Genomic DNA, 22,376 nt, shown 5'->3' with positions numbered 1-22,376 from the left:
AAGTAGCTGGGACCACAGGCACCCGCCACAGTGCCCAGCTATTTTTTTTTTTGGTTGCAGCCGTCCTTGTTGTTTTTGGCGGGCCTGGGCTGGATTCAAACTTGCCGCCTTAAGTGTATGTGGCTGGTGCCTTAGCTACTTGAGCCACAGGCGCAGAGCCCGTCTCCAGGTTTTCACAGGCAGCTAACTGAAAGCACTGGCGACTGAGACACAGGTGGGAGGCAGAACAGGACAAAGCAGGGAAGAGTCTGTGGTTCTGAGTCAGGTGACCTGGGGTCACGTTGCACCCCCCCATTCTCCCTCGTAGTGATATTGGGGGGGACATACTAAATGCCTGGGCTCCCGGTTTGCTCATCTATAAAATGAGCTATTGCTGGTTTTAGACATAAGGTCCGTTGTAAGGCTTAAATGTGAGCATTCATACGAGGTGTTACTGAACACATTGCCTCACATGTGGTAAGTGCCCAACAAATTAACTGTTGTTACTGAATGTTCTTGTTATATGCAAATTATATACAGAACAATATTCATAAAGTTGTCATGTCTTTTCCTCCTAGAGGTGGACACATTGGACTTAAAGGACATAGAATGAGTGCCTTGAATGGAGGTCACAGGCTATCATATAGCGAGTGGTCAGCAAATGATTGCTTCATCATTGATCCAGTCTTTTATTCCTATGCCATCGGTTCTCAAATTTCTATACTATTATAATAAAGAAGAAAACTGATGTTAACAATCCAAAATGTTTGATATTCTAAAAATAATGTATACTTAGATTATAGAAGAGTGTTTTATACAACTTCAATAGAAGAAAATGTCCAATGTTCATCAAACTCGAACCAAAGTAATCCATTTACCCTTTTATTCAATCAACAAATGCTAATTGATTCTATGCCACATACCAGGCTCTATAATGAATGTCTGGAATGTAGGTGGGAGCAAGACCATTGCTCTCTGCTCTCATGGAGTTTAAATTTTAATAGTGGCAACAAGGACCACAATAAGGCTTTCATGAGCCCCAGGCACTTTCATGTTCCTCATCCCTCATAAAAATACATTTAAAATTAGGTCAGGCCCGATCACTCATGCCTATAATCCTAGCACTTTGGGAAGCCAAGGTGAGTGGATTGCTTGAGCTTAGGAGTTTGAGACCAGTCTGAGCAAGAGTGAGACCTCTGTCTCTACTAGAAATAGAAAAACTAGCCAGGTGTTGTGGCAGGCGCCTGAGGTCCCAGCTACTGGGGAAGCTTAAGGCAAGAGTATCTTTTGAGCCCAAAAGTTTGAGGTTGCTATGAGCTATGACACTATGGCACTCTTCCAAGGGCAACAAAGTGAGACTCTGTCTAAAAAAAATATATATATATACATTATTATATATATAAATTATATTTATGACTGTGTTAGCATAAAGATTAATTATTAATATCATACATTAAGACTCTTCTTTGCCCTAGAAATTCATTTTTTGCCTTTTTATTTTATAGGAAATGTGAACATTTCAAAGATCCCTAAGAGTATTGTGGGCCCTCTGCACTATGCCTGCTATGCCTGGTGGAGAAGGTGGCAGCAAAGCAAGGGGATGTGGGAACGAAAGATTCCAAGTGATTTTCTTTTTTTTCTGAACCATTTCAAGGTAAGTTGCAAACATAGGGCATTTCACATCAAAATGCTTCAGCATGCATCCTCTAACTGAGGACATTCTCTTAATTATTCACAACACCATTATAATGCCTCACACATTAACATTAATTCATGAAACTACAGTAATTTTAGCCTACATTGTAGTACTTACTGAGTTCCACATCATATAATCTTTTTTTTAATTTTTAACTTAAATTTTTACTTAGCCATTCATACCCTTTTATTGAGTAAAAAGAGTAAGCTTTATATTTATGTATGTATAAATTCAGATTTACCTAACATACACAAACATATGTCCAGTCTATCTCTGGTATTAAAATGTTATATTTTATATTGATATTTTAGGCCAAAATTATATTATGTTACTTAATCATTCAGATTATTTGCCAGATTTGCTCTTTGTGTCAAAATAATCACTCATTTTTTATGCTTAAAATATTTTTTGTGCTGAACTGCTTGTGATGCTTTAATGAGAAACAAACTTCTCTATCTTCTATTCTTTAATTGTTCTCCTTTGACAACTTATTTTTCCCTCAAAATTCTTAATCCATACCCCTCGTCAGAAATTTTGTCATGAACTGAGTTACCTAAGCTTCAATATCAGGAAAGAGAATGGTCATGTTCCATTTGCCTGATGTGATTTTATAAAGAGCATATGATAGTTACTGAAGTTCTCAGGTAGATATAATTAGAGCTCTTATCTCTACTGCTGCTGATCTATAGTGTGTATCCTTCAGAATAGACTGTCCCTGGCTTAGAACAAGACTGCCATATAAACATGTGATGACCTCATGAGCTAGGGAAGGTTGTTTGGAAGGATGGAAAAAGTCACTGTTATCAGAAAACAGACACAGGCTTAAATATCAGTGCTGACACTTCTTTAAAAATCCTAACCCCAGTAAGCAGTGGTGGCAGCGGAAACAATAGGGATGGTGACACTGCCACTGTAAGATTAAATGAGAGGCCCTGTGTAAAGCACCTGAAGTGTGAACTCTACACAACATCAGCCTCCTTCCCAGTCTCTTCCCTGGTATTTCCCAAAGAGGCCATTCACAGTGACAATTCCAACAAAGAGAGCCGTGCCTCCCATACAACCTTCCTTCCTTCCACACAAGAGGCTCGAAATGGGGTCTCATTTATAAGTAACCAAAAAACAGAAAGGTTTGTCTAATTTGAAATGTGTGAAACAAAGTACCTGACATTTTCAGCAATAAAAAACATTTAGCTGAGATTTCATTTGCTAAAGTGGACAAATAATACTATAATCACCCCGAAAGAAATGAAGTTGAAGAAAGAAATAAGTTGCAGCTTCTCCTGACTGGTCTGATCTAATGTATCCAGCGCAGCAACACGTAAACCCACAGACATCAGGGACTTCCATTTCCAAAAAAAATAGAGTGGATACATTTTCCCTATTCCACCTGATAAATATCACTATGTACCTCAATATTATATGTAAAATAAACATAAAATTCTGAAAAGTACACAGAAGAAAACCAGTTAGGGAAACAGGACCAGAGAAATAACATGGCAGTGAGTTCCCTGGGTTTTCTTCTAATCTGAAAGATTTGAAGCTGAAGAAGCTGGCAATACCAACAGGTACAGTTAAAAAAAAATAAAAGCTCCAAATAAGCCTGCACTCTCAGCCAAAGGATCAGGTCAAGAGCAGCCTGGAGGACTTACAGATAATAATCACGCTATTGCACCTAACCAGAAGAAAAAACTGTGGCTTCATCCCCACTCGCACCAGCAAGGACTAAGAACCTACACTTTGGAGGCTGCAATGAGAGTCCCCAACACACCCATGGAGTGGTGTCAGAGAAGGCCAAATAGAGAACAGAGGTATTCATTCTAGCTGGACAGTAATGAAACCATCAATCCCATTGCCACCCCCCTCCATGGTGTCAGTGTGGGCATCTTGGTGTCCTGGCCTTCCACACCTGCCAGACAGTATTTAATAAAACCAAAGCAAACATATGGAATGAAATGATAAAGATTAAAAAAATAAATTAAACCAAAAAATAATACCGAAAAGTCAGTAAAACAAAGAGCTAGTGCTTTGAAATTATCAATGCAATTAGTAAATCTCTAGAGAAACTGACAAATTAAAAAGATAAAAAGAGCAAAGATACAAATTATCAATAGCAGGTGTACAAAGGATGCCTGAAAACATCAAAAGGATAATGAGGGAAAACTGTAAATAATTCCATGTAATTAAGCTTGAAATTTTAAATAAAATTGACCAGTTTCTTATAAACCACGCGACAAAGACGTGTTTTTGCTTGGTATGCTTTATTCAGGCTCCTGAACCTTCTGCTAGGCTTATCTGTGTACTTTCTTATAAAATCCAGTTTTAATTTTTAACTTAAATTTTTATTTAGCCATTCATACCCTTTTATTGAGTAAAAAGAATAAGCTTTATATTTATGTACTGTAGTAAAGAACCGTAGTAAATCAGCTTAGCAAGAACCTCCTATCCTCAATGTCTGACGAGGTTCCTCATTCTCCATCATCCCCCAGGTGATGCCTGATCTCCACACCCTACCTTCAGCAAGAATCCTGTCCAGTTGGTTTAGCCAGAATCTCTCTTTACCCTGTAATAACCTAGCCCCCAACCCTAAAAGAAACCATCCCTGAACCTTTCAAGCCCAGCCCTTTTATCCCAACCCCCCTAAGAGAAGAAGAGTTAGATGCCAAGAAGCCTGAAATTGAGGAAGCATGAAGGGAGGGGTGGATTCCAAGAAAAGCCCCTGTTGAAAAGTCCCAAGTTCTCAGAAGCTTTCCTAACCTGTGATTATCCCCTGCCCTGTACCCCGGCCCTGAGCTAACCACAACTGTTCTGCTTCTGTATTGGCCTGCTTGCTGAGCTACGCAGAAAAAAACAGTATAAAAGACCACCTGCCTTCCACCTTGAGGCTGCCTGCCTTTGAGAGCAGTGGTCCCCTGCACAGGTGTAATAAACTTCTACCTAATTTTGTATCAAGTGGAGTCTGAGTCTGTCTCTCTGCTGTGTCAGATACAACAACCCCGAGGTTTCTTCTTGGTAATTTTCTATCTGCTGACCCTGACGTTGCTCCTTGGCTATAAATCCCCACATGCCCATGCTCTATTCAGAGTTGAGCCCTACTTTTCTCCCCTGCTGTTAAGACCCCATTGCAGTTGTCCCTCTGCCTATTGCAATGGTCCTGAATAAAGTCTCCCTAACTTCCCTTTAACAAGTATTATTGAATGATTTTTCTTTAATGTTTCACAACTCATTCAATACAAAATTGAAATTTTGAATAGCCCTCTAAATATATAGGAAATTGAATTTGTAGTTTAAAAAACTCCAGAAGTCACCAGGACCTGGCAATTTCATTGGAGAATTCTACCAAATGTTTAGAGTATAATTAACACCACTTCTCCATGATAATGCTACAAAATAGAGGGAAAAGACATGCATCCCCAATTCATTTTATGAAGCTGATAAAACCACACAATATTTACATATATAATGTTTGCCAAGAACCCATGCCTGTACTTTTTGTAGCTCCGATGCTTCTCAGACTCGTGATCCTGAAAGTAGACTCAGAACTTCACACCTAGGTTGCGATGCCCAAACTTGGTCAACTTTCTGACTGTCTTGACTTTGAACTAATGTGATCACGGGAACTGTGGTAAGCCTTGATTGCCTGTACACTTCACTAAGTAATATTTGTCAGCCAGTTGTTCTATTTGTGGGGTTTTTCTGGTGTGGTGGCATGCTTTACTATGATCTCCTGAACCAAATTAATATCTCAGCAGTTTGTTCCCTTTCAGCTACCATCTGAGCTCCAAACAAGGGTGGTCAAACATGGATGAATTGTGAAATTGCCAGGGAGCAACTAATTCCATTAGTTGGGGCTAAGCCTCAAGCATTAATACAGTAGAACCTCTGTAAGTTGCCCATTCAAGGAACTGTAACAGACTGGTCAACACACAGAGGTGGTCAATGTAAAAAATTAGTGCTGATGCATACATGTGGGGCATGTCCAGTCTATAAAACTTAGGTGAACTTAAGGAAGTGGTCAGTGCAGGTAGGTGGTCAAATATGAAAGTTCTACTGTATTTTATTATTCTATTTTTGATGACCTTGTAATATTACATGATTATAATGCACAAGGGAGCTATTTTTATCCAGTCATTCATTATTAGGCATTTAGGTTGTCTCCATTTTGGGCCTGTTATAAACAATGTGGAAATTAACATCATGTAGCTGAGTATCATCACTCATCCCTGATTGTCCTGGACCAGAATACTAGACAAAGACTTGCTAGATTAATCTCAATGAATATTTTCATAGAGATGCAAAATTTCCCTGTAGAAAAGTTTGGAAATTATTTTACCTCTCTACAACAATGAATAAGAATGGAGGTTTTTCCTCATCTTTGCCAATCTTAGCTGATATTTTTTAAGTACAGTAGAGCCTCCATAGTTAACCACTTCCCTACACTGACTCCCACATTAAGTTGACCTAATTTTCACAGCTTGGACATGCACAACATGTACATATCAGTCTGGTAGGCCTAGTTCCTTATGTTGACCATCTCTGTGTGTTGACCAGTTTATTACAGTCCCATGGGTGGTCAACTTACAGATGTTCTACTGTAATATGGAATTAAGTGGAAAGATGTGAACAACACATTGAAATGTGGGGAAGAAATAGATTACTAAACAGCATGTACAATATGGTCATGTTATGGTTAAATAAGCACATGCATTTATGCAAAAACACAGATACCAAAATGTTCTCAATGGTATTTGCAGATGGAATTGGAGGTATTTATTTATGCTTGCCCATAGTTTCTAAACTCCCAAAATGCCCATACATTAGTGAGAAAAAATAAAATGCTAAAAGTTATTTTAAGAAGTATACAAGAAGAAAGAGACCAAAGTCATGCCAACATGTAGATGAAAGATATGGTCCAGGCTCTATTCTGAAACCTCAATCAGGAAAAGTCAAGTGTTTATAAAGATGCTGCTGAAAGCCCCAAGAGGTAAAAAATCAAATAGATAATCAAGGTTCTAGGAGATGGAAAAGGGCCACATCATGAAAGTAGCTCCAAATAATTCCAAGATGCCCCAGTAGTATCTTTCTCCCCTATCCTTCACAAGCACCTGCATGGGCAATAGCTCTTGCCCACAGCCTGGCAGCTTTTTAGCTGCTTACTTAGCCTCATACTAAGCTAAGGCTCTGAAATAAATAAGATGCATTTAATTTTTCAAATGGTTTGCAGTCTAGTGTAAGAAAATTCTATAAATAATATAAATAACTCCTTATACACTTCATCAAAATTTCACCAGTTGCTAATATTTGGCCACATTTGCTTTATAAATGTTTCTCTTCTCCTATATATGTATGTACAATTTTTTCTTTATTATTTATGAGAATAAGTTGTAAATAACATATCAGGATATATTTTCCAAGAACAAGGATATAGGCATGGGGGTGTGTGTGTACAATTATCAATGTCAGAAAATTTAACATTGATACAATATTATTATCAAATTATAGGACTTTATTCAAATTTCAACAAATTTTTCAATGATGCCCATATTTTTTAGCATGTTTTTCTGGTCAAGAATCCAAGCCTGGATCACACATTGCATTTAGTTTCCATGTCCCTTTAGTCTCCTTTAATCTCTCTTGACATTTTGAAGAGTATAGGCCATTTAATTTGAAGAATGCCCTTCCATTTGGGTTGGTCTGATCTTTCCCATGATTAGATTCAGGTCATAAATTTTTGGCAGGAATACTACCTAAGTGATGTTATGTCCTCCTCAGTGTATCACATTGGAAGGTACATGATGTTGATTTGCCCTGTAGAGTTCCTACAAATTTCCAAAGCTCAATAAATGTTTACAGCTACAGTTTCTGCAATATATTTTTAGAAGATATGGTTAATATTCCCATTTCTTCCTTTAATTATGTTTTTCTTAAACATGAACATAAAAGAAATAAAAAGCTTATGTTCACGCAAAACAATACATGAATGTTCATAGCAGCTTTATTTGTAATAGCCAAAAACCATTTGCAGCTTAGACGTCCTTCAGCTAATGAGTTGTGAAACAAATAAGGCACACCCATGCCATGCAATACTACTTGGAAATAAAAAAGAGTAAACTAATGATACAACAACATCTTGGATGAATCTCCAGGGAATTATGCTGAGTGGGAAAAAAAGGCCAATTCCGGTGCATTATATAATTCCACATATATAACACTTTTGAATGACAAAATCATAGAAATGGAGAAAAGATGAGTGGCTGTCATGGGTTAGGTGTAGAGGGAAAGTGCTTATAAAAGGCAACAAGAGTGATTCTTATGGTGATGCAATTGTTGCATATCTTGACAGCAATGGCAAATGCATCAACCTACAGTTGGTATAAATTGTGTGACACTAAATACACACAGACAAACAAATGAGTACAAGTAAAACTGAAGAAATCTGAATCAGATTGGTAAATTGGATCAGCATCCTGGTTGTGATATTCCATCATAATTTTGCAACGTGTTACCACTAGGGGAAACTGGGTAAAGGGAATACAAGATTTCTCTTTATTATTTCTTACCACTGCATGAGTATCTATAATTATCTCATAAAAACTTTATCTTAAACAACTGCACAGCTAGTCACAGCAAAGTTCATTCATGAAATCTGATCACCCTAACAGAATCATACATACCAATTGTATGATAAAATTTATGGTAGCTCTTACTTACATAGTTGACTCCATTTCACTTATTTTTGCAATTATTAAATATTTATATTTAGGTTTTTCATGTCTGTGATACCACTTTTTGAACCTCTTCAGGCATTAATTTTTGATGTTTCTCCTTCCTGTATAACTAGCATAATTATTTTTTTGCTGGTTATTACTAATGGTACTTTTTGTCTTTGAAATTGATTCATCATAAAAGAATAAAAGAAATCAGTAACAAAATGCCAAACATGGGAAAAGCACATATGGCTTATTAGGAAAAAATGTGCAAATCCTTGACTATGATACTCATTTCTTCATTTTACCCTTGTCAAGCACTATTTTAGGCCCTTAAGATAACAGTCATAAATTTAGCCTTCCAGTCAGTCAGATTAGAATGACAAGCAGACAAACAATGATATAGCATTTAATTCTACATACCATAAAGAAACATGTATCTTGGTAATTGTTGATAGAGAATGATAAAAACAGTAACTTAGACTGAGTGGTGGTCCAACACAGCTTGTCTAAATAGATGAAATTTTAACGAGAAACTTGGCTGACATGATAAAGAATAAATATAGTTCACAGTTATCAAGACAAAACTGTTCATGACTCTTCCAAGACAGGTGCATATTAATTCTTCAGCCCCAGATTAATTAATAGAGAAATGAAACTTTAACCAAACTTCTTTATCTTTCAACCGAAAGGCTAAGGTATTTCATCAGAAGATGAAAGAGTCAAATACTTAATACCCACTCTCATTCTCCTATTCTTTGATGTTTCTTTTAAAAGCTTGCCTAGCTCTAAAAGGAAAAAAAAAATACCATTCTAATGAACATTGCAATTAAAAGATCCATCCCCTGGAAACTAACCCCCTATGAGCTGCTGTTATGTTGGCCTTTTCCTGATTCGAGGTCAATGAAGTTATGGTGTTTGTGTCTTACAGGGAAATTCCCTCTATGTTTTAATCGTTTGACTCACTCTGGCTTCCCCCAGTCCTCCTAAGGAGCTCAATCTGCAGATCAGAGCAGGCTACTCCTTTTCAATTAACATTCTTTCAGACTTGATCATTGTCCTTGTCTTCATTTATGTCAAAAGATGCTCCCTGTGGAGATAGGCAGCTGGTTATTCTGGACTAACTCAGATAAACCTTGTTAAAATAACCACCTCCCTTGTGCACATCCATCCATCACTTTCTCCTTAATAAGTTCCTGTCATCCCAATGTCCAGTGCCATCCCTGGGTCCCAAATGGTAAGCATGCCACACCCCAGTGCTGCTCCATCCGCATGGACGTGCTGTTTGTAAGATTCCAACTTATAGAGATTTTGAGCCATTTGCTTCTTTAAAAGTTTAATTCCATGTACAAAAAGTTTACTAACTACTAAATATTGTAGGTGGTGGGGAAGCAAGTGTGTGATCCTTGGACAGCTTTGTCTGAAAAGTTTCCTTACAGACAAAGGGCATGTTCTGGGGTAGACCCAGGAATCTAGACTGATATGATGCCAGGTGAATGATTTGTGAAGCCACACACCTATAGTCCCAGCTAGTTGGGAGGCTGAGGCAAGAGGATCACTTGAGCCCAAGAGTTTGAGGTTGCTGTGATCTATAAGACCATGGCATTCTAGCCTGGGGCAACAGACTGAGATTCTGTCTCAAAAAAAGAAGAAAGAAAGAAAATGATTTGCAAGGCCATAACAAGGGACATAGAGAGAGCTGAGAGATTATGAGATTGGATAAACCCCAAGTTCAGCATAAACACCTGTGCAGGAGAGAAGATAGGAGTTAATGATTTTTGTTCAATACAGAATATTCCCTGAAATGAAACATGAAAGAGAGAGCCCATTATAGAAGAGGGAAGTCACTGCTGCTCCCCAAACCATCCCTATCCCCTCTGATCACCTCCATCCTGGTCATGAGCCTCCCTCTCTTAACTTTAGAAGTGATCTACACTTCTAGATGGCCTCTAATTCAAACTCACACTGGGATTATGAAGGGAACCAGACCAACCAGTCCTTTGGTTGGTTTATTCCTGAGACCTCTATTGGTCTCTACTAACGTGAGACCTAAGCTGGGTGTGGAAAGATGGTGGACATCCCATGGTCAGTGAGGAGCTAGTAAGCTTTTGCAAGATGACTTTTCCCTATTTTCCCTTTGCTACCTATGGAGACATTGCCCAGGCTGGCTCAAGCAATCCTCCCACCGCAGCCTTTCAAATAGCTGAGACTGCAAGAACATGCCACCACATCAGGCTATTGACTGAGGACTATTTATTTCTCATATATGATGTTGGACAATTAAGTTCAAGAACTCATCTTAGAAAAAGTGCTACATACCTAACTGCTTCATATTACTATGGTTACCAGATGGCCAAGGGGAGTACTTCAAGGGTGACAGTAGTGACATTCAGCAGTAAGGTATGTAACACTTTTTCTAGGATGAGTTTGTGAAATTAATTGTCTGATTCATATGTAGACTTAATTAGCATAATGAGTCTTGGAATAAATTTGTAGACCCCATAGAATAGGACCCTGTACTTTGGAAAAGTATAATGAACATTCTTTGAAAAGTTAATGGAAGGCTTATGGACTTGAGATTGTATATAGCCCTCCCCAAAATGAGAGAATTAAAATCAGAGACCATGAGTCAAGTGTCAAACAGGAAATTTCAAAGAAGACAAAATTCTGTGCTACTAGATGAATTTCTGAATATTTAAGAGCTTATAAACTAAGACTTTGAGAGATAAAATTCTCTCAGGGAAGCTTGGATGATGGAGCTTGTTCTAGAGCTGTGAGTGTTGTCACCAGAACTTTAATCATCAGCCAACCTGTAGGGAGAATTGCAAGAGTTTCAGATTCCTTTATACAAAAAGTGAGACATTCACAAGTCTAAATACTAGATTATTAAGTATTAAATATCCAATTTCCTTAAGTAGTAAGTTTGACAGTTGATGTCTCCAATATTTCACATTGACCCTTGCTCAGTTTTCTTGCAAAGGTACATCCTCATTCTTTCACTCACACATTTTGGCTTGGGATTATCTTTCACATTTTTCTTAGAACAAATTTTAGTCAAAATTTTGTATTATTTTTTAAAATATCATGTTATTTTCAAATGTGAGTTTTGTTGTGGAATCAATGCAGAGCAGACAGCTTGAAATATATGTGAAGTGAAGGCTATGGGTACATCAATGGTTTGAGAAGTTCAATTCTGGTGCTTTTAATCTTGAAAATGAGCTACATGGGTGACCCGAGACCAAGGTGGATAATGATGAGCTGAAAGTTGCAGTAAAAGCAAGTCCATCTCAACCTATGAGTGAATCAGCAGCAAGGTTTGACGTCATTATTTCAACAATATTGGACCATTTGAAACAAATAAGCAAGGTAGAGAAGCTGGATAGATAGGTTCTTCATAAATAAAATGAGCATCAGAAGAGAAATCGTACTGAAGCTTGCCTTTCTTTGCTGTCACAACATAAGGGTGAACCATTGCTATGATGTATTGTTAAGTGTTTTAAAAAATGGATTCTTTCTGACAATCAAAAGAATTTGGCACAATGATAGGATCAAGATAAAGTGCCAGAAAATAGTCCAAAACAAAATATTCATCAAAGAAGCTAGTGGTATCTTTGGTGGTCCTGTGATGTTATTATCCACCACAGCTTCATGAAACTGGTCAGTCAATGATAGCAAATGTCTACTGCAACCGAACTGGATGACATGATGAGTATGCTTTGATTTAGGCAGCCAAGATCAGTGTCTCTACAGGCCAATCCTCCTGCAAGACAATGCTCAACCATATGTCACACAAACAACACTACTCAAGCTACACTGGCCAGACATGGAAATTCTGTATCATCCACCATATTCACCAGAACTTGCACCAGCTGACTATTACTTCTTCTAGGCTTTTGGATCACTTCTTGCAAGTAAAAATATTCAATTCTCAACAAGCTGTGGAAAATACCTTTTGTGATTTAATCACTACTTGCTCTCTATGCTTCTTCACCTCTGGGATAAACAATCTACTGTTAAATTGGGCAAAATTGTGTCACTAGTTTAAGCACATACTTTGACTAACTGAACGCTTCTTCTTTGAGAGATAAGAAACTAAACTTTGATTTGGAATTGAACATTTCATATTTAATGACCTAGTATAATTTGCCATGCCAAATGGCATGGCCTTGTCCACATGGGGAACATGACAATGGAAAATCCTACTTTTAGAAGCTAGAAAGACTATGAAATTTGTTTACCAAGTAAGTAGAATTTCCACCATTTTCTCATTTCCTAAATAAGTTCCCTTCTGATGAATTAAGGCTAAAGAGTTTGCAGATAGAGATTCTAGCCTGGGGCAGGTTAGGGGTGGTGGTGCCTTTTCCAAGCTTCTCTTAATTTTATATAATCTATTATGCACACCAAAGTAATTATTCTGTAGCATTAATTTATTTTTTTCATCTTGTTCTGATAATCATTTGATGGTTTCCCATTACCATAAGTAGTAAGTCCAAAAATATTTAATACAGGCCAGTCTCAGTGGCTCACGCCTCTAATTCTAACACTCTGGGAGGCCAAGGCAGGTGGATTGCTTGAGCTCAAGAGTTCAAGACCAGCCTGAACAAGAGTTGAGGCCCCATCACTCCTAAACATGGAAAAACTCATCCAGTTTTTCTATGTTTAGCACCTATAGTCCCAGCTACTCAGGAGACTGAGACTAAAGGATCAGAGTGCTTGAGCCCAAGAGACTGAGGTTGCTGTGAGCTATGACACCAAGGCACTCTACCCAGGACAACAGAGTAAGACTGTCCAAAAAAAAAAAAAAAAAGACAGAGTCTTTACCACGGCATTTGAAGCCCTAAACAATTTCTCTTTCCAGTTTCTTCTCTTACCATTGTCAATGGCAGAGTCATCCTAAGCATAAATGACACTTTTTTTCTCCTTGACTAAGCCAGGCTTCTCACTTATTATTCCCCCTGCCTGGTTCCTCACCCCTTTCCTAGGCTGACTCCCTCTTCCTTGAGGTTGCAGCTTAGATTTTACTTTCTCAAGAAATCTTTTCTTCAACCGCCAGATTACATTAGGAGCCTTTCCTATGCGCTCCCACAGAATCTCATGTTCATTCCATAATGGCACTTATCACACTACTATTACTGCTTATTTATTTATAGTCCCTCACAGTTTGTAAACATTTGGGGGAAGACACTGCATCTTGTTTATCTTTACATTCCCAGAAAAAAAATAGGATCTCTTGAATGAATAAACAGATGAATGAAAACATGACTGTTAGTAAGAGACAGAAGATCTACATTCGAGTCAACACTTCACTATTTATCCTTGATCTTACGCAAACCATAACCTTTCTGTAGAAGAGAATATAGAAGTAGAAAAGTAATCTTCTGTCTTCATAAAACCAGGTGGCTGGATGGAGCCATGCCCTTATGGTCCTGTCAACACTATATAATCAATAGCTCCATATGCAAAAAATTGCAAGGTACACTGAGATGCTCTAAAAATACATGCAGAACAAGCACCCTTGGGCACTCTGAAGACAACGAAAGGTGAACAGTCTCTCTAAATGCACAGATCCAAAAAAAAATTGTATTCTAATTGTTATGGGAAGGAGGGAATTAACTCAAAGAACCAGTATAGAAACATGAATACTTGGCCTGATTATGCCACAGCTCAGCTTTCTAAGATCCAAGTGTTTTTAAACACTAGCCTTAATTGGGGAGGACTGTGCTTTTTGTCAATTGGAACTTATTTATTAATTTTTATCATAGCTTCCTGTTTTTATTCTCACTGTGTATTGGCCCCCTCTTTGAGTGGGGCCAATGTTCACATGTGCATAATTTGAGCATTTTCCAGTGCTAACCTCAATTTTGCGTGTCATGCTTAGGCAAGGGCGGGATCCTTTCTGTTCTAGCAGAGCCTTGGCTCTGCTTTAGCTGGCATGCTAATGCAGAGTGTGATTCATCATGTTTTATTTAACAGAGTCACTGAGAGAAAGGGAAAAGGAAATTGTTGTGAATTAAATGTCCTTGTCTCTTCAGGCAAGAAGATAAAAGTTCTGATTGATTGCCGAGATGGCTGGAAGTGGAAGTATTAATGCAAAACAATGATTTTGTTATGTTTCTATTCTCTGGAGTGTTGCAAATGGCAAGAGGAAATTTTATTCCAGAAACAGATTAAGAGAGGCTTTCTCCTTTGCCAGAACAGGCGAATTTGGTGAAATCAGGAATCAGAGCATGGCTAGCCAAAAAAGGGGGAACCTAAAAATCTATATTCCAACCCTAGCCCTTCTGTGTTCCTTTGGTGGCCTTGAACAAGTCTTTTACTGTCCCACCCTCAAATTCCTCAAAAGATGAGGGTTTGGCTAGAAATAAGAATGAGGGCTTGTAATACTATATAATTCTTTCTCTTTCTGAATTAACATAAGGTATAGGCCATAAGTAGATGTCATTCTCTAGGGAACACTACTGATCTACTCTGCCTACTGGAATCTTGAATAAAATTATCAGTAGGATTCCATCAAGCTCTGCCATTTCTCTTCAACAATACTTGAAGAAATGATTCTACTAAGAATCCTACCCTACTAAGAATGATTCCACTAAGCACAATTATGTGCACAATGAACTTCATATAATAGACAATGTGATTTTACTGTTAGCTTCCACTTAGTCTTTAACTCTTACCTAAAAAATGAGGAAAATCCCTAGTTGAGGAATTCCATAATGATCATGGAGATCCATAAATTATAGAAATAGTTCTGTTCTACTCTAGCTAATCCTGTCCTCCCTTCCAGATTCTATAGTTCCCGCCAACTCAAAAACTTTCTGAGTTCGTGTTGTTCTGTTTCCCATACTCTAGACAGAGATAGTGGTTCTTTGATATATCCAGGGCTCTTTAAGAACTCACAGAGAGACTCTTCAGTACTTGACTACAATTGCCCAAGGTTCAGAGTTTAAGTTCAGTGTCTTTATCTGCCATACTTCTCTTCTCAGACGTGGGTATTGCAGAAAAAACTAAAGAAGGTTTGATTTGCTCCTAGGGTGAGTTCCGTCTGCAGAGCATTCATGACAGTTACCTCAAAAACATGGCTCCTGTCATCTCACTTTGTGGTTCCTGCTCTGCAGGGACGTGTGTGTGTGTGTGTGTGTGTGTGTGTGTATGTGCATGAGAGAGAAAAAGAGGCAAAGACAGAGAAAAATCCTCTTCTTTAAAAGCTAAAAGGCAGCTACCAGATTCTAAAGCTCAGAATAGAATCTGTATGATCTAAGTCCATTGCCCAATATTACCCACTGAGTCAAAACTTGAGTCCTATATAAGGCCAGATTTTAAAGTAGAATTTTGATATTGATCTTAAAACAAAAATCAAGCTACTTTCAAAACTCACTCCAATGAGACATGGTTTCTCAAAGCAGTCTCAAAATGTTCTTTACTTCATGTATGTTTCAGGTTCTTTTTCATTAAATATCTAATTCTTAAAACTCTAATACGATTTGCATCCTATAAAATGTGAAAGAAAATTCTGTTTGACTCACAAGAGATACTGACTTGACCATTGCTTCTGTTCAAAACAATTATTTCATAATTTATATGCTGCAAGATCTATATCTTAATACCAGGTCCCCTTCATGTACTGTTTTCTCAATTGCTTTGATAGTTTTATGTTATTCACAAACTGTTTCTGGATACAAGCAGCCAAGTATAGAAAGCTGGTATTCTATAGTCTTATGGGTAAAATTGATGAAGTCAAATTTTTCCCCTTGGTGAAATGACTCTCAGATAATAAACAGTGCTCATTCTCTCAGACCACTAGGGCGTAGCACACACACAGTGTGAGTAATTTCCCTAGCAGAGTAAATTAACAAATGTAACTCAAATGAACTTAACTTGTTAGAGTATAGAGTTAATGAGCCTGAAAGTGTGAGATTGGTTTAGGAGAGTGAGCTTGGGCAGGTTCCAAAGCAACACACTGCATTCCAAACACTAGGAAATCTGGGCTATCTGTCATAAGAAAGAGTGGAAGCAGGAGAGTTAGTATGTAGATCACTACCCACCCATCATCCTTGCAGAAAAGGCAACTAAAACTGGGTGGGTAGAGTTTGAAAAGTTATCATAGCTAGATAATTTATGGAAGTGAGTGAAGAATTTTCAAATGTATTGATTCTGAAAGACACATACAAACTTTTATTTGTAAATCTGTATTTTTACTCACTTTATAGTCTTTATATATTAGACTATATTTACATTTTACCTTTAATAGCTTTATTTGTTCATAATTTAGTCTGAAAGTACATTAAGTTTACCTGTGGCCTATTTATTTTTTAAATGTTTAGAAAGAAAAATAAAGATAAAAATACAATTATAAAGAAAATTTCATCCTACTTAAGTCTCTGAGAAGGAACTTTTAAAGTCTTGGCCAATCTCTCACATCAGAGTATCAGCTGAAAGCTACAAGCCTTCATGGTTCCTGAAACCAGCTTAGACTTGGGCAAGTTATGTAACCTTTCTGTCCTTCAATTTCTTCCACTGAGAAATAAGGGGGGGCAGGGGAATAGCACCCACCTCACAGAGTAAGTTTACTACGTGCCTCATACTTAATACATTTAGTATAGATTATACTAAAGTATAGATTATTCTCAAAATGAGATAAAGTTAGATTTTATTCTTATCACATAGAAAATTAAATTATTCTGAAAGTAAAAATTAAATGTTTTGAAGTAAATAATAAAGACCAAGAAAGAAGAAAAAAAAAACCCTCCCATAAAATACAGGACAATTTTGAGGTTAAGAAATTTGTGAAAACAAGATGATAACAAAACTAAGGATCATAGTGGAAATAACAAGTTCAATTTTATAAAGATTAAAATCTTCTACATGGAAAAACGTTTCCATATGCAAAATGAAAAAAATAATGAAGAATTATTTTTAAAAGTATTGGTAACATGTGACAAAGAGGTAATATATTTTAAAAAAAAAACTCATTTTGAACCTAATAAAGAAAAGAATACTTCCCAAAAGGGAGAAAAAAATATGTAAACAGCATGAACAGATTACTCACAAAGGAAATAGTATATGCTTTTGTTTTAAATGTTTGCATCACTAATAATCAAAGTAATTAAAATTTAAAAAACAGCACTGAGATTGGTAATAGGCTAGTGTTGACGGTGAAATGTGAATCGAGTAAATTTTGGGGAGATAAGAAATTAGAATCAAGAATAAATAAAAGAGATGAAAATGTGGAGAATGGAATCAGTGTGAGGAAAAGGAAAGGAATCCAGTCTAAACTGGAGGCGGTGTTGGCACCAAAGAGACCTGGGTCTGCATCTTTTCTCTGATGATGATAGTTACAGAGCCCTGTCAAGTTACTGGCTTAAGTGATTCTTAGTTTCTCCATTTACGTTCTAAAGTACTAGTGGAAGTGAAACCGGAATTTCGTCTTGTCTCCTGGCTGGCTCGCCAAATCTGATTACCAGACTTTCAAGTTCTTGGTCTCCGTGATTTGAAGAATAAATCCATGGACCACAGATCAGTGGCAAGACAGAATTTATTTACAGACAAAAATACTAAAGTTCCTGGTAGGGAGAGAAAACCCTAGTCGAGACCCTCTCCGTTTTTCTCTCTCTGTCTCTCTCCATCTAGCGATATATATAGGTGCATGGGTTGAGGCCAGGAAATGAATGGATACAGTTCCCTCCGCTAAGGGAAGGTGAATGAATGTACTATGAATGGACATAGTCGTTTCTGCCGGGGGAAGGTGAATGAATGTACTAATGAATGGACACAGTCCATTCACAGAACTGAGGCCTAGGAAACTTACATGAAATTGACCTAGGCATAGGAAGTGGGGGTTCCGTATTTAGTCATAAGTGTAAAGAAGAAGGAGACCCCAAGGTGCAGGTGTCTCCCCAGCAGTTGTCCGGTCCCTTTGGCTACTAGAGCCTCCGGTGGGGGAGGAAGGCTCCCACCCCTTGCCTAGGCTCCAGCCTGCTGGTTCCTCTGCTGGCTGCCGCTGCACCAACACCGCCAAAGCGGAGGTGGCGGGTCCTCCAGCCCAGCTGGGCTGAGCTGGCTGGAGCGCCACCTGTCCTGTATCAGAAGCTTTGAGCAAAACAATATAGGTGGCTCAGTTAAGTCTTCTCCTGCTACAGTCCTGGCAGTTTAGTAAAACGCTGGTGACTCTGTGCAGCCGCCCTCCTGCTGCTCAGAGGCCCTCAGGTCCTGGGAGAGTGAATCTGCCTCTCTTCATACTCAGGCTCAGTAGGTAAAACTGGCAACAAGGTCAAGGCAGATTCCTTCTGAGGTTAAAAGTGAAATGGACATGAGCAGGATGGACTTCCTAGGGAGTGCAGGGTGGATTATACTCACCTTAGTCTCTGGTACTTGATGTACTTTTCTTTTTGGTAGGGGCTTTGCATCCTATTTTAAAAATTTGGTTACCTTTTATGTAATGTATGTAATTTTTATTAAGTGGAATAGTTCTTCGGTCTACAGTAACATTCAGAAACCCTCCCTGTTATTCCAGAATTGGAAAGAAGGTTATGACAGTAAGAAAATAAATACTAAATATTATCATAAAGACCAGTAAAACATTTTTGGGAATGAGTGGAAGAAAAGGAAAGAAGGAGGGAGGGAGAGAAGGAGGAAGAAGGAGGGAAAAGGAGAGAGGGGTTGTAAATGAGAGAAAGGGTTTTTCCGTGACAGCCTGCCACCTTGTGGAATTGTGACTGCACCTGTTCCTTTGGCCGCAGCTAGTTCTGGAAGGAAGCCAGAGCAATCAGAGGCAGCTGACCTGCGAGCCTTCAAAGCTAAATAAAAAGCAGATGAATAAATGTCGGTGCATCAGTAGATTCTAAATCTTGACAACACAGAAGCCTTACTTAATTTGATCCCTGTGCATCAGAGACTTTAAACTGCCATTAGTCAGGCACGCTGCCATTCTCTTCTCTGTTGCAGAAGGCTGTGCTGTTTACAGGGCATACACCAGCTATATTTCACACAAGCAAGCAAGAGGAAACAAAATCTCTCGTGTTGAAATAAAGAATAAATATAAACACTATGGCATTATCCTATGTATGCCTCCATTAACCTCTTTTCAAGCCATTTAAATTGTTTTCTCAAAAACAAAATCTATGTATCTGGAATTTTTGACCAAATGAAATGATCATTGGTATTTTTAATAGTCAAAAGTGGTTTAAATTAGAAAATATTTTAAGAGATTAATTCTACCCAGTAAAATGATAATAATACTGATGAAAAGATAAACGTGGTCCCATTTAATGGTTTTCTCTCTGTGATACCAAACATGACAGTGAAATCATATGTATGAAGCATTTATCCTTAACTCTGTGCTTCCACACTGCATTGTTGACTTAAACAAGGATTACTATCCCATATGCCAAAAATCTATTTAAATGCCAAAAGCAACTTTGTATTTCTAAGCCTGTGTATTGCCTTTTTATCTGGTAAAGAAAAAAGCAAATAAGATCTGTCTTTTTTTACACTCCAATGCAGAAAAAAAAATCTTAGAAGCTCTTATATTCTCTTTAATTACATTTTCTACCTCTAGGCTCCAAATTCAATTCTCATTTGCAGATTTCTAAGGTTTGCATAATTTTTAAAGCATAGAACTCTATATTCCAGGCCCAAGTTGAATTCTCTGCATGCAGCTGTTTTATTGAGCAAATTTAATGACTGTCCAGATTTGCACCAAAAAATATATATAGGTAAACAGATCCAAGAGGATACTTTCTCTACTAAGCTAAAGTCAAGTGAAAAGTTAATTGAATAAAAATAGAACATACAATCTACTAAAATGAAAAGCAGAAGCTACCAGTAAGATTTTTCGTTTGGATACCCAATTAAAAGTCTTGACAAGAAACCGGAAATAGCCCCAATGTGCTACGATATTTATCATTCATTTAAGTGAGTCACTTAATTTTTTAAAAACACAAATTTATTGAACAGATAGACAATAAAAATATAGTCTGAGAAGCAGAAGAACCAAGAAAGTGAAATTTCGTGGTACTCAAAAATGTAGATTTGGGAGGGGGGGAAGGAACTGAGAAGTCCAGTACAATAGTCCTTTGTAAAAGTCCACTAGATGTGGCAATGAAAGAGCTGTTGGACATTGGGAAAGTAGTTGCCAAAGTGTGGTAAAGCTATTCTCTGTCAGGGTGCAATGTATTGAGGAGAAAGTTGCAATAGGAGAAAGAAGTGGAGATAGAAATATTACTCTTTCGAAAACATGTAAATAAAAGAGGAAGCCTAAGCAAGAGCAAGACCCCATCTGTACTAACAGTAGAAAAAATTAGCCAGACATGGTGACACGGGCCCTCCCAGCTCCTAGGGAGAATGAGGTGGGAGGATCCCCTGAGCCCAGGAGATTGAGGTGGCAGTGAGCTGAGCATGATGATGCCACTGCACTCTAGCTGAGGCGACACAGCAAGACTCTGTCTCAAAATGGGGGGGAAAGGGAAGGAAAGCCAAAAATCAAAAAAGGGGAATTCAAAGTCTCGTGGAGAAATGTGTTTAGATCAGGAGATCTCTGAGTATATTTATTTACTACAAGAAGGGCCCAGTAGAAAGACAGCAATAAGAATATAAGAAACTGATGGAATGACTACAGAGGAAGATGACTGCAGATTTAAAGGAATAGTTGTACATGCAAATATGTGTTCAGGCGCAGGGGACCAGAGCATTTCCACTGGCCTCCGTGAGGCGGAAGGCAAGGTAGCTGTTAGAACCAAGAAGCTGCATAAGCTAACTGGACAAGCGAAAGAAAATAGTGAAGATTTGAAACAGGCAAAGATGCTAACCAAGGAGAGTCCCTTGTAAGAGAAAGGAAGGCAAATTTTCCATGGCTCACAAACTGAGTTTTTTCTGGGTTGGAGTAGAAGAAGGAATATGACTTATTTCCCAGACCCAAAATGATTCCCAATAATTTTTCACAGAGTGAGGTAATGGCCACTAATGCTTCATGGTTGATCTTTCACTTTACATATATGCCTCACCTACTCTCCAGTGTGTTATCTTAATAATATCAATCTCATCTTCACCATGGTTATCCTTCTGTTCTCAAAAGTAGTTAGGAAAAAAATCCTTTTATCATAAGGACATTTGCACTAGACTGTTTATTGCAGTTCAATTTACAATCGCCATAATGTGGAAACAGCCTAAATGCCCACCAATCCAGGAATGGATTAACAAGCTGTGGTATATGTATACCATGGAATACTATTCAGCCATTAAAAAGATGGAGACTTTATATCTTTTGTATTAACCTGGATGGAGGTGGAATACCTTCCTCTTAATAAAGTATCACAAGAATGGAGAAGTAAGAATCTAATGTACTCAATTCTAATATGAAGCCAGTAGACAATCTGATACATATACCCTCATAAGAGAAAAACTCAAATCAATTCAAGGTACCAAGCAGAGAACGAGAGAGTGAGGAGAGGGGAGGAAGGAGAAGGATGGAGGACTTAAGGGTATGGCACACCTCTTGGGGGCAAGACACAATTATAAGAGGGACTTTACCTAACAAATGCAAACAATGTACCTGAAGCAATTAAAAAAAAAAAGTAGTTAGAACCATCCATGGCAAGGTTTTTTCCCTTTCTTCCCAACAAAGTTCAGAAATGTCTTCTATACCTAATTTGTCTATTGCAAACTTCCCTGGCCCCTCTTAAGTTTCAGAACTAATACACTATTCTCACAATATTAGCATATTCCATATGCTAAGGATATTTCTCCCATATTTGAATGTTTGATTGTCATACAGTGCACAGATAGCTAAAGGTTGGAGAATCAATGCTAACCAAGAGATTTTTAAGCAATGAAGATTTCTTAGATACAGTAAAAAATTATAACTCATAAATCATAAAATTGACATGTGACTGAATCAAAATTTAAAAGTATTATATTACAAAAGACAATGTTAAGAGAAAAAAGAAGACAAACCACATACAGGAAGAAAAAGTTGAAATACATGTAGCAAAGGATACATTTTT

The sequence above is a fragment of the Otolemur garnettii genome, unplaced genomic scaffold, assembly GCF_000181295.1.
Source record: "Otolemur garnettii isolate 467f Iridium unplaced genomic scaffold, OtoGar3 scaffold00172, whole genome shotgun sequence".
Taxonomy (NCBI): domain Eukaryota; kingdom Metazoa; phylum Chordata; class Mammalia; order Primates; family Galagidae; genus Otolemur; species Otolemur garnettii.
The sequence above is the reverse complement of the archived record's forward strand: the minus strand, read 5'-3'. Positions refer to the sequence as shown.